The 13,156-nt window shown below is 48.9% G+C and overlaps 1 pseudogene; it reads right to left on the reverse strand.

Annotated features, from left to right (window-relative positions):
* Positions 1 to 2,314: 2,314 nt before the first annotated feature.
* The window catches only part of LOC142015971 (elongin-B pseudogene), a 54,574-nt pseudogene continuing 43,732 nt past the window's right edge, over positions 2,315 to 13,156 (reverse strand).

The raw sequence follows: 13,156 nt of genomic DNA on the forward strand, positions 1-13,156 counted from the left end.
CTGACTTGTAAAGTACATTGGTGCGGCGGCAACAAAAACAATTATAAAATGCTATTGGAAAAAGTAGTAAAGAAATTCCTTGTTAAAAATAAAACACACACTACAACTTTGGCATGATTTTGGCTCCGATAGCATGGTGAAGAAAGCACTCGGAAACCATTAGCCAGGCAGACAAGCAGACGATGGATGAGAAGACAAACAGACAAACTTGTAAGTATTAAAACCTTTTCTTGGCAATCCAAGTAATTCTGCATTCAAAGTGCATTTACAAGATTGTAGGACTATCAAGCCAAACAGCCACCTGATAGCTGAAAAAAACCAAACAACTTAGTTTAGCAGAAATGTCTTTGTTCTGTCTGCTCCCAGGTCATTCCCATCCCTTGGCCAGGGGGTGTTGGTCAGTGCTCAGCGTGAGACCGTTTTGCATGAATGGGCTTAGGGGCTGTGTTGCATGAATGACTCAGTGTTTCTCTTCCTTACAGCTGGACCTGCACGTACAAGGGCTAGACCTGACCCACCCCACCCCAGCCTCCTCTTGTCTAGCACGTAGTTCCCTGTAACTACTGTAGGATTAGAGAGGTATAAGCCTGTATGTTAGAGCTGATTGAGCTACAAATAGAGATACTATGACAAGCTATTTTCTGACAAAACCTTTGGTCGCCCAATCACTGTAATCTAGACATAGCCTTATTGGTTTCAGGGGTTTCCCCTCGTTCTTACTGGAGACCCTGGAATTGTCCCTGCATCCTAGAATACAGGGGTGCCTCTGGGGACTAGTTGCTATGCTTCTTAGGGCCACAAGTGATTTTGTGCCCGCCGGGATTAACATTCCAATGTCTTGCGCGTGGTGGTGGCAGGAAGTCCTTGAAACAGATGCAGCAAACCACCAGGAGCTTCATGCAAGAGAAGTGCTCTGTAGAAGGAAATCAGACCACGTGCTCTAGATTTTAACGCTTTGAGGGGAGAGCCATGCTGTTGTGCGTTTTAATGTTGAAATACAGGTTTGTTAGTGAAAAAAGATTGTTCAATATCTTGCCAATGAGCTTAATAGTGTGAGGCAGTTCACACATCGCTTGTGTGCAGTTTGATGGGACTTGAGTGAAAGAGTTTTGAGCATCCAAATTCCAGCTCCATTCTGAATTGTCAAACTTACGGGCAGAACTCGAGAGCTACTCACTTCACAGCCACTAGATGGCACCTTCCCTCTTTAGCCCTTCCCAAACCCTAGTTACAGACCCAGGACCCGCTCTGCAAACATGCAGTTGCTTAACTTTGAGCACACTGGTAGTTTCATTTGCATTTAGACAGACTGTTCACATACACGAATGATCAGCAGATCAGGGCCTGCATTTTTTTTTGTAATATACCCCTTTAGCTTACTGCGCATCATAAAACCTCCATGCAGGCCCGTAGCATGGCTCTGCACCCCCCCGCTGTACTGACCTTTCTGCTGCCATCCATGGTCTCTCCGGTCGAATTTGCAGGCTGTCAGTTCTAGCCCTCTCAATGAAAGTCAATATTTTCTTATTCCCCTAAGACCAGCCCCAAGCTAAGATAGCTGTACTGCTCATGGGAGAGATGCTTCCGACAGATCATTCTATCGCCGGGGAGGTGGATGCATTTGGATTGTTTTCCTGCCCTCTTTGTTAGCACCCCTGATTAAGTAACATACCAGCCGCTTTCTCATCCACTGTGAAATCATTTTGCCAAGCAATGTCCTTTCAGATAGGAGCTGACCCTTAGAATGAAGAGTTATTTGCTGCCAGATCCATTGTTCCCTGGGTTCCTGGATGCGGCCTGTATTCTTGAGACAGGTTTGAAACTAACCAGGAGGTTTGATGGCTGTCTGTCAACTATTTCAGCCATCAGGGTGATATTTTTCAAGCTTCTCGCCACAAATCTAGACAAAAAAAAAGTCAAGCAACAATTCTGATTAGTCACATGAAGCTGGGACTTTGGGGGCAGGGGAGACACCAAATATAACAAGACTCCAGTGGTGAGCTGACAGTGCATGCCACTGTTCTTGGAAGAGGTAATTTTGAGGTTAAGTCTATGGGCATTGGGTTGGCCAATGAGTTGTTTTTTCCCCATGGACATGCACGGACCATCCCACGCCCCACCAAGGAAGTTTGTTTGCCGGCTTCCGTGCATCTATCATTGTTACGTGGCTCTCTAAAGACAGAAGATGTTGGCACCTGGGAGAAGTTTAACAAAGCTTTATTCATCAAATCATAAAGGTGTTCAAGTGAGATGAATGCACTGATTGGTGGGCGGCCAGCACCACATCTGTGTGATGGAGTAGCCAACCATGGCATCACTGCATAGGCTGCTCGCTGCAGCTGCTGCTAGAATCATGAGACTTCAAGATGTCAGGCAGCTCAGGTGTGCTGGAGAAGGGGTCAATATGCAACGGCTCAAAGGAGCCATCCCTGGGCCTGAAAAAGGCCAAGCCCACGGTGGCTGGCGCATGGGGACGGGAAGTCTGACTGCTCAACCCGCATTCTACCAAGGTCCTGTCATCATCCTCCAGCAACCAGTCATCCTTGTATAGCTGCTGCTCCTCTGGAGGCCTCTTCAGGATGCCCTCCACCATCTTCTTCAGCTCCCGCACAGTGGTCGTTTCCTTGGCATCGGCAAAGATCGTCGTTTTGTGGCGGCGGATCATCAAGAACACGTCCATTGCTGCTATGGGGGCTCCTGACAGTCCTACGGCCTCCAAGGGGCCGGACAGTTTGTGCAAGGGTCACAACTGAAAAGATAAAGTTGTGGAAGGCATCATGTGAGACCAGGAAAAGACCCAGACAGCTTGTGTTCTGCCAGACAGCCTCACCATGGTTTAGAGGCAGAAGCAACAGAGCTGTATTTGCATATATACACAGATGTTTCAAAGGCACACTTAGTTTGTTAGTTACTCTCCAGTGTCAATCATTTTAGTCCAACTCCTGTGTGTTTCATAGAAATGTAGTGTCCTCTACTTATGCAAAGGACATCAGAATGATGCTTGGAATGCTAAGAGAGAGAGTAGAAAGCGAGTCAACCTGGAGACAAAAAACAGAAATTCCAATTACATTTCATGTTTTGTGGGAGACTGGTTGCTCTACCCTTCATTTTGGGCCTCCCACATTTGGCTCCAGACAGATTGGGGTGCATGGTCCTGACAGCAGAGACCTCTGCTTCTTTGTATGAGCAGTCTAGAAATGGATAGAGCCTGTCACTGACAAAAAGTCACCCATGAGTTCCCCTCCAAACTTTTTCTTCCAGCTTCTGCTTAGACCCGGCCAACACTTTTCAGTGGCAGGTCCGTTCTTATTCATGCATTTCACTGTGAGAGCAGAGTCCCATCGTCATCACTATTAAAATACTGCACCCATAGTTCTAAATGAAGGAATATGAGGGCAAGCAACTAGCAGATGGAGTTTGTATCTACCAGCCAGCAAAGGTACAGGTTTCAGCTCCGAGCAAACTGGACCTAGAGCGCCGGGTCTGAACAGCACCCAATCTCAGAGTACATTTGTACTGCGACCAGAGTCGTACTTAGGTTCACACTGCTGGAGCTGATGTGCTGAAAATAACAATGAGCTGCTGCAGCGTGGGCTAGCTGTCCCGAGTGCTTATCCGGTCATGCCGAATACCTCAGCTGGATAATAGCCGAGGGGGGGGTATAACTATCCTGCAAATAGTGTTCCAGATCTTGAAGTTCAAGCAGGTTATCAGAAAGGAAGGGACATACCTTGGAGAGGTCTCTTCCAGACAAGAGATGACTGAAACCTCTCCCCCTATCTGGCTATTTACCTATTGTACCTCACGCTATCTGAGTGTCCACACACCCAGCCAGGGAAAGTTGAGTGCAAACACCATAAGATGATACCTATAAGAAACCAGCAGCCCGGGCAGCAGTTGTCCTGTTTATGATAGGAGGACGATTGGTCTGGCACATCCTGACAATTCAATTGCTCTAGAAGGCGTCAGGATGGTGACAGATGCAACTATTCATTTCCAAGGCTTCTGCTTGGAGTTGCCATGATTTGCTAAATAAACAAGCATGCTCGATGTCACGACCAGCGTGTCTCAGTGCTGTATGTGGCAGACAGAGCGATGAGATGGAAGCGGTAAGTGGCAATTAACAGGCTCGTTGGTTGCCCTGAACCCATATATACCACAGGTGTCCAGCAGGGTCAACACCAAGGGCTGGACACTCTGAAGTTGGGGGTGTACCCATTAACCACCTGGGGAGCAGCAGTGTAGCCTGCATAGATAGGCCTAGAGAGGCATTCCTGCATTACGTGTGGAGCCAGGGAGCTCCATGGAAGCTGAGAGCAGGTGGTAGAAAGGTGCTCAGAAAGTCATCTAGCCTCCTTGACCTGCAAACCGCACCCCCTGCTTGAAGCACAAATATTTCCTTTGAGACTGGCACCAGAGTTCTGTGGCTTGAGTCCGTCTCCGGTGTCATAGCCCCAGATCCTAAACTTCCCCTGCAATCGCGGGAGTTGGGCAGCCAAGAAGGAGCCAGTACAAAGGTCTGTCAGTGAAGGTATGTGCGCGCTGCACAAGCCACCTCTGTACTTCACCTCCCTGGGCAACAACGCGAGAACTTTTGCAAGATGTGCCTCCTTGAGAAATAATCCTCCAGCTTAGTTATGCTATTTAAAGGGTTTTTTTGTTGTTTTTTTTTAAAAAAAAAAAACAAAAAAAAAACCCAGCTCCACTGACAGATACTGTACATGGGTAAAAGAGGCGACTGGGAAGATTTGAAATTTACCTCTTATTACTTCTGCAACAATGTCTCTAGTCTCCCCCACACCACCCTCTCCCAGGCTTGATGGCACTGAAGCAGCAGGAGATTAAAGTCAAGGTTCCTTCAAGAGGTTCACTAGGAATCAATCCAATGCTACATGTCAAGGAAATGTAAGAGGCTTTTAGAATAGGTTGGGGGAGAAATCCCTCCACTTTTCTTTTTCTAAAAGAAAAAGCAAAAAAAAAAGAAAGCTGCTGCATTTCTTTTAGGTTGCTTGGTCATCACATCACAGCCAGCTTGTGACGAGGAGAGCAGCGAGGCAGCCTGTGGCAACAGGAGTTACTGATTGAGAGGCATTTTAACTCACGCCCTGTTCTGCTAACACCAAACTCTCTGAAGGATGCAGTGCCCGCTCGCCCGAGGGGAAGAGGGTGCAGCATGTTTACAGTGGGATTATTCCTGGGTCACGGTAGATTGACTGTTAGATAGACAGAGCCCTGGACATGTCTAAGTAGGGGCTTGTCTACGTGATACACAAACGCACACTCTGGGGTTGTGATTCTGAAGGATCGCACTCTAGCTGGTCTGCGTGGACCCGGAGCTCCCATGCTGGGCTTTACCAATCAACATGATGGAAGAGTGCAGAGGACGGATGCTCATTTCCCACCCCAATACACCCTCATCCCGGGATATGGTCTCTCTGCCCCAATAACTATTTAGGTCCCTAGCCACAGCTGAAGCACTGCCCCAGGAGAGACTAAGGGCACCCCACAGCTCAGTGCTTGGAGCACACCCAGGAGAAGATCTGAACAGGGGTTTCTCAGCTGACTTGTGAGGAGCAGGGAGGAACTGAACCTGGATCTCCCACATCCCCAGGGAGTGCAGTAACCCCTGGGACAGGCTTCATAAGGCAGCACCACCATCACTGCTGCCTCCTGCTGTTTCATGTGGATGAAGCAGGTTCCTTCCATTCCCACAGGACATCCTGTAAGGGCCTAAACTCAAGCAGTGGGCTCCCATTTCCTACCCAGGATGAGTTACTTCAGATGCCTCCCTGCAGGGCAGGCTGTTTGCAGGACATGTCCCTCATCAGCACTGCCCAGAGCCTTGTTTAAGCAGCCTGTGCCCCACCAAGCATGCTGGCTATAGTAGTTTGTACTCCCCACACCCCCAGTCACCACATGGGAGTCAAGGTCCCTCATTTGGGACTGCTGGATCGTAGCATTGGTCCTATGCTTGTCTAGGGCTTGAAAAAAGAATTTTAACACCTCAGTCCCTTCAAGGGTCTCGGTCCTACCCCAGAAAGACATTGGCAGGCGAGCTGAAGTCAATTTTGGAGTGCTCAGATATCATGGGGGATAGTTACTAAAACTCCATACTTGAACCCTACATGTCAAAAAGCCAGTTTTGTAATCACAAGAGTTAGCCTTAACCACATCCATGACCTAGCACGACTCCCTTCTTTTTGTAACCAGCAGCATTGAGAGTTTTGGCAAGAAGTAGGTACTCCCTGGGAAAGAGAAGTTACCCAAATGAACCTCCACTTAAACCAGCTCCCAGACACACAGAACCAGATTCCACAGAAACACAAAGCTAGCCAAGCCCTTCCTCTTTAACAGGAGACAACTTCTGGGTGGTCAGACACACACACACACACACACACACTACTCCATTGTCTTAGATGGCTAACAGTGAAGAAGCTTTCAGGTTTCTATCATTTACCGAGGGAAATACTCAAGCCCCTAGGTAGTCAATGTCATTCAGCTTCTTGGGCATCAAACCCTGGAGGAAAGGTTTATATTAAACAGGACTAGAAGGCTTTAAGAACTGCACGTAAGGCCATTTCAGCCAGCCTTTGGCTTTATAGAGAGCGTGGTTAGAAGCTACATCCAAACCACCACCACAAAAGCTGCACTCAGGTCAGCTGATATTGTCCCTGAGAACATTGCAGAGCTGATACCATCCCTGCAAGGTTAAACAGCCACATAACACAGAGGAGCCAAAGCTCCCTGCTTTACTTATAAAAGCTGCACTCACCACAATTCTCTCCTCCTCTCTGCTCCAGGCCCACCAGTGCTTACTCACCCGGTCCCAACCAGTGATTTATCCAGAGCCATCCCTCCACCACTACCCCTTGACCTGAAGGGAGATTGGCCTAATATCTTGTCAATCACATGGGCTGTAATGAGCTCAGGTGTCTCAGTCAGGGCCCCAATATGTTGGGGAATGCAGGCTATCATGTGCTGGGCTACCTGGCATGGCTAGTTCCCCACTTTAGCACTATAAGTGCAGGTAATGAGGGTGGGGCTTGTCAAATAAAACCCTGCTGGACCCTCTCTCTGCAGATCCCAGAGACAGAACTAAGTTTTCCTGATTTCAGTTTTCCCCGAAATCAGTCAGTAGTTGCAATCACCACCACACGGACAAAATCCCCTTTCCAGGAAAGAAATCATTTGGAATCTCTTCCTTGAGAGCAACCCCCGCTGCAAGCCCCCCACCTCCTTTTCCTAAAGCGTTGGAAAGAAGAAACAAGTGCACCCCACAAAACCATGCGGGAAGCTGTGGGCTTTTTGGTAACGTGTCTGCGGCCAGGCACATAGTTTTAAGCCCCTGTAGGACACAAAGGATTAACCAGCGCTCATTAAGATTAAAACAAATACTATTTTTTATAAAAATAAGACTATCTTTTCAAGCAATGCCCATGGCTGAAAAGAACCATGAATTAAAGCAAAACAGGGATTTTTCCCTGGGTCAGATTCTTGGTTACAGGAGAGAACAAAAGGAACAAAAGGAACAAAAAACCAGCTCAGACATAATTTTGAAACTGCCAAAAAAGAAAAACAATAAACCTTTCGAGACTACCTAAACTTTCCCCTAGTCACAAATTCTGATGCGCCCAGGGGATCTGTTCTGGAAGAGCTCGTTTCTTTCCCTCTTTTCTCTGTTTTCTAACAAAAGCGGGATGTGGCTGAGAGTCAGTTTTAGGTTTGAATTCTTCCCCGAGCTCCTATTAGCTCTTTGCCACTTTCCTCCAAACCCGTTCCCACAGTGGGAGGTTAGCGTAACCCCTTCCTAGCTCTCTCTGGTACCATGGGCAATGAGTTGCACCAAAGCTCCAATCCCGCAAGCTGATTGACCCTGGCACTCATGCCGACTCCATTGCTGTTACCCCTTCGCCCTTCCTTTGTCTTCATTTAACTGCCTCTGTGCTAAACGCCGCTCAGAGCATCTAAGCAACTAAAGCAGGGAAACAAAAATCCACTCAAACCCGCCATGGCAGCAGATGTTGATTGCTCTGCTCTCGCCTCCTTCCCCAGCCTTGTCCATTTCACCTGCCAGCTCCTTAGGGACAGGACTAGCTGGAACCCTGTGGACTCAGCAGAGCTCAGTTCTAGGCCACTGTCGTGCTGAGTGTGGGCAAGTCACACCATAGCCCCGTGCCTCAGTTTCCCCGCATGTGACGAGGGGTAAAGGTTGTATACTTTTTGAGATCTATGCAGGAAAAGCCCCATACAAAAGTGAGGTGCTCTTGCCTTGCTGAGTGGGGCATTAACCCCTAGGCAACACAGTCATAACCACAGCAATGAAAGCTTATATATGAATACAGAGGTTCCTAGCTCAGGGGGTAGGCCTGGCACATTGTTAGAAATCCCAGCAGCTTTCCGATGACCAGTGGAAGAAGCTCAGCCAGCCACAAACTCCTTTGCAGCCCTCTGGGAATCACACCCATGGCCCTCTCCAACGTCCCTCCCACACGACAGCTTCTGCAGTGAGCCCAGAGGGTCTCCAGATCCAGGCTGACTCCCAGGGATGCGGAACATGTTGTAGAACTGGGGAGCCTGCCCAGCGGAGGCCTGGCACAGAAGTGAGGTCTCTCCACACCAATGCACTGTGTGAATGCCCTGTTCCCTCTGCTGAGCAGCGGAGCTGTCACTGTGACAGGTCAAGGGAACAATCACAGGCCACTGTGCTAATATGTCCTCTCCTCCAACTCGTTCCTTGATGGCCCATTGGGGCTGGGAGCACAGGCCCCGTGATTACACTGGGCGCACTGTGGAGTAATCTATTGCAGCCATTGGCGGTACTCCAGCTTTACACCGGTGTAATGGACCTCAGAATTGAGCCTCCGCTCTGGGTGTGAGAGGGGAACGCTTGCCTTCCAAGTTCAGGTCTAAATACTCCGCCTGAAGCCACACCTCCTGGTCGGTGCTTGGGACTGGTTACAGCAGTTGTTGGCGTGACTGGCCCTCAGCAGGAGGATCGTGACCATTGTTCCTACACGGATTATAAATACACACGGCTCCTCACAGCAGCCCGCAAGTGGCCCATGAAGACTGCCTGAGCTATGGTAAGTCCGCAACCGGGGATACCTGGCTGTGCATCCACAGCCTGCGTGCTTGGGCACGGTTCTCCTGCCCATTGGTGAGCCATAAAACGTGTCCTCCTTCGGGCTGTGCCAACAAACAGGCTGATGGCACTGCTGAAACATCAGCCACGTTTGCAGCGAATTTCCCTTTCTCTTCCAGAAGTTCCTGCTCTTCCTCATCCTCATCCTGTTCACCTCAGCGTCCCTGTGTTCTGCCCAGTGTTACACGAGACCCCCAAACAAATCCGGTAAGACGAGCCAATCCGCGACTTCCCTGTAATGGATTGGAAGGCTTGCGGCCATAGAAATGTAGGGAGTGTGCTGTCGGCTGCAGCGTGATGAAGATACACAGGCCATTAGATGTTATGTCATGTAAGAGAGTCCCTGGCCAGACAGCTTGCTAGCTATATACTCCCCAGCCCACAGGCATGGCTGAATTCCCTGTGGACTGTGAACAGGGAGGATGCTACCTAAACAAACAGCAGAGAGAGAGAGAGAGATGGTGAAAACCTGCACCTCTTCATCCTGGCCATGCTTTTTCCAGTCACTATGCGTTGTCCAACAAGGAAACCAGGGCCACTCGTTCAAGCTATGCAACTCACCTGCTTTATTGTGTAAGGAGAAAGGGATGGTCTAGTGGTTAGAACAGCAGGAGAGCTGGATTCTGGTTGCAGCTCTGCTCCTGGCTGTCTTTTAACTGCTCCGTTCCTCTGTTTTTCCATCTGTAAAATGGGCATGTTATTATTTCCTTTTCAAAAGCTTCAATGTGTCTTAGCACCCAAGTTCTATTAAACTGTTGTAGGACTTAAGACCCAGATCCTCCCAGTATTTAGGCACCAAACTCCCATTGATAAGAGGTGACTAAATACCTTTGAGCTTCTGAACCTGTCTGTCTACCACCGGTAGGTGTTTTCCCACTGTTGCTGGATGGGTAAAATCCTAGCCTTGACAAAATCTGTAGAAAAACTCTCATTGACTGCAGTGAAACCGAGATCTCACCCGACGTCTCAAGTACTTTGAGACCTTGAAAATCACTATGGGCTAGTTTGTGGTTTGGCGCACAGTTGTGAGCAAGGGGAGGTGTGTAAACCCACACTGTTACCAGGATGGTGTGTGAGCAGCTGCAACTTGGGAAACCCCTCCAGGCAAATTCCTTCCTGGCTCTTCCTTTGCTCTGGGAAAGGAAGGAGGACAGTGATTTCGTTCAGACCAGTAAATTATGACACGTGTAGACAACCCAAGCAGTCAGAGTTTTAATTGGGCACCTGAAAGTTGATTTTTACCTCTAAGTGTCACCGTCGCTTGACCGGACCTTTTTTTTGTGGCTTGTACCCAGGCTGTGTTGAAAAACGAAAACTGTATCAATTCGGCGTGGTGTGGAAGACGAAGGATTGTTTCCGGTGTGAATGTCAGCCACAAGCACTGATCTGCTGCAGCCTGTAAGTCCAAGAATATGAGGTCTACTTTTGCACGCAAGAATGGGTTGAAATTTTCCAGCTGCTGAAATTTCAGCAAAAGTTTGCACTGAAATATCAACCAAATCAAAGCAAAATCCTTCCTCTTGTTTTTCATCCAGCTCCCCACTCACACCAACAAACCAGAACTATTTTCTTTGGAGCCAGGCTTCTCTAGAAAAGGCTAGAGACACACAACCACAAACCTCCAAACACAAAGCTCAGAACTTTTCTGTATCATTTGACTTACCCCTTCTCTTAACTTTGCCACCAGGAGGATCTCAGATCCTCTTTCCCCTGGCTTTTCAGCTCTTTCTCTCCAGCAGCTTGTCTTGCTTCTGGAGATGCATGACTTCTTGCTCCTACTCTGGTGCCCTAAACATGCCATAAATCACAGATAGTGCTGGGTGGACCCCTGCGCAGAGTATGGGGCACTGCACGGCTTCAAGATTCTCTCTGCATTTAGCTCAGACCTGATTGTTCTAGATCAGTTCTTCTCAACAATTTCCATACACCCAGCACAGCTTCTCTTCTAGGCAGGATGTAGCCAAGAGTAGCTATGGGCAGAGTAGTTATGGCCCCTAAGTTGAGAACCCTTGTTCTCAATCGCATTAGCTGTGTCTACACGACAGAGTTCTGTCAACAGAAGTCGCTGTTGACAGATATTTCCTGGCAGAACCTCTGTCTGCAGAACATGTCCACGCCTAATAGAACAGGGTCTTCCGACCTATGTGCTGGGACCCAAACATGGGTCATGATTACATTGCAAAAGGGTCGCCACCTGGGCTGGGCAGCTCCATAGGTGACGCTTAAGAAGCCATTCACACTGAAATGGTTCTCAACTTCTTAATCAGATTAACAGACGTCAGGCAGTTAAGCCAATCAGTTAAATTGAGAACCCTTTCAGCTGCAGGGCAGGGAACTGAATACCTGAGGAGCAGCGCCCAGCTCAGGTGAGGTGGGGGCCTGAGTTCGAGGTTAGGAGGGAGGACAGAGCTGATCAGCTCCCTGGCTTCCAGCCTCTGAAGGAGGTGTGGTCGCCCCAGCCCCAGCAGGGTTACTGCAGCTGGCACTGCCAGCTGGGGCAGAGCTAGCTTCCAACCATGGGGGGTTTGGGGTCCCTCCCTTTGGCCGGGGTTCCTGCAGCTGGCACTGCCAGCCGGAGCTTTGTCCAGCTGGCTTCCAGCAGCAGGGATGGGGTCCATCCCTGAGCCCTGGCCAGGGGTCCTCCGGCTGGTTCTGCTGGCCAGGGCTCTGTCCCAGTCAGCTTCCAGCTGGAGGAGTCAAGGATCCCCCCGCACCTGGTTCTTGCAGCTGGCACCGCTGGCCAGGGCTCCATGTCTTAACCAGTGGGGGTCTGGGGTCTCTGTGCCTCCCCTAACCTCCACCAGCCCCAAATGTGACTCCCCTCGCTCTCTCCATCCTGACTGTGACTTCCCTCGTCCCGTCCAGCCCCCGAGTCACTCCTAGCCCCTGAATGTGACTCCCTTAGCCCTGTCCAGCCTGAGTGAGTCCTAGCCCCTGAGCCTGACTCCGCTCGCCCCCTCCAGCCACTGAATGTGACTCTCCCAGCCCCTGATTGTGGGATTTCAGCGGGGGGAGAGCAGTTTGGGGACCAGTGTCTTCCCATCACCGCAACTCTGATTAACTATCATAAAGGCAGTGTTATTATTTTATGAAGATATTTCCCCTTTTTATATGAAATGCCTTATGAATATATAAACAGGAGGGGGCACAATTTTATACTCTTGCCTCAGGTGCAAAATTAGCTAGTTTCGGCACTGGCCTTCCCCGCCTCCATTTTTGAATTGCCGTGGGACACCGAGTCTTCCTGAATTGTCAAAATGGGTCAACTGCCCAGCCCTCTGTCGACAGAACAGCCAACCGGAAGCTCTGAAAACAGGGCAGACCTGTGAACCGGAAGCCTGCTCTGTTGACAGAGGGCCCTCCAGAGCATCTACACTATTTTTTTGTTGGCAGAATCTCTTGACAGAGGCTCTACGCCTGGTATGGTCAAGACAGAACTCTGCCAGGCAAACTGCTGCGTTCTGTCATCAGATTCTCAACAGAACATATCTGTAGCGTGGATGCTCCCCAGGTTGGTTGACAGAAGGCCTCAGAATTCGGTAGTGTAGACCCAGCTATTGTGAGTCCCTGCTTAGGCTGGCTGTGCCTTCCAGAATTTAATCAGGAATGTGTTCTGGGCTGACAATGCTATGAGGAGATGGATAGGCCTGTCCCATGGGTAGGGAAAAAATCTCCTTTAGAGCGCTTGTGGTAGGAAAACTGACCAAGGTCACAGCTGGTTGAGAATTTTTCAAGAAATTGTTTTGTGGATGAAAAACACTAATTCATTGCAAGCAAAATGGGGTTTGGATCGACCAGTTTCCCGGCTGTAACGTGTCCAAATTCTTGACATGTGGCTCTTTGCTGTATAGAAAAAAAATTCCCGTTCTTGGTTCAAATCACCTATAGGCATTTAAGCTAATGAGACTGACAAAAGGCTAAAAAAATATAGATCAGCCTCAAAACATTTCAAAACGATAGAAAGAAAATGTTTTGCTTCACCCAAAATGGAAAAAATGAGGGTTTTGGTTCATA

Source organism: Carettochelys insculpta, chromosome 7 (genome assembly GCF_033958435.1).
Source record: "Carettochelys insculpta isolate YL-2023 chromosome 7, ASM3395843v1, whole genome shotgun sequence".
In the NCBI taxonomy this organism is placed as follows: Eukaryota; Metazoa; Chordata; order Testudines; family Carettochelyidae; genus Carettochelys; species Carettochelys insculpta.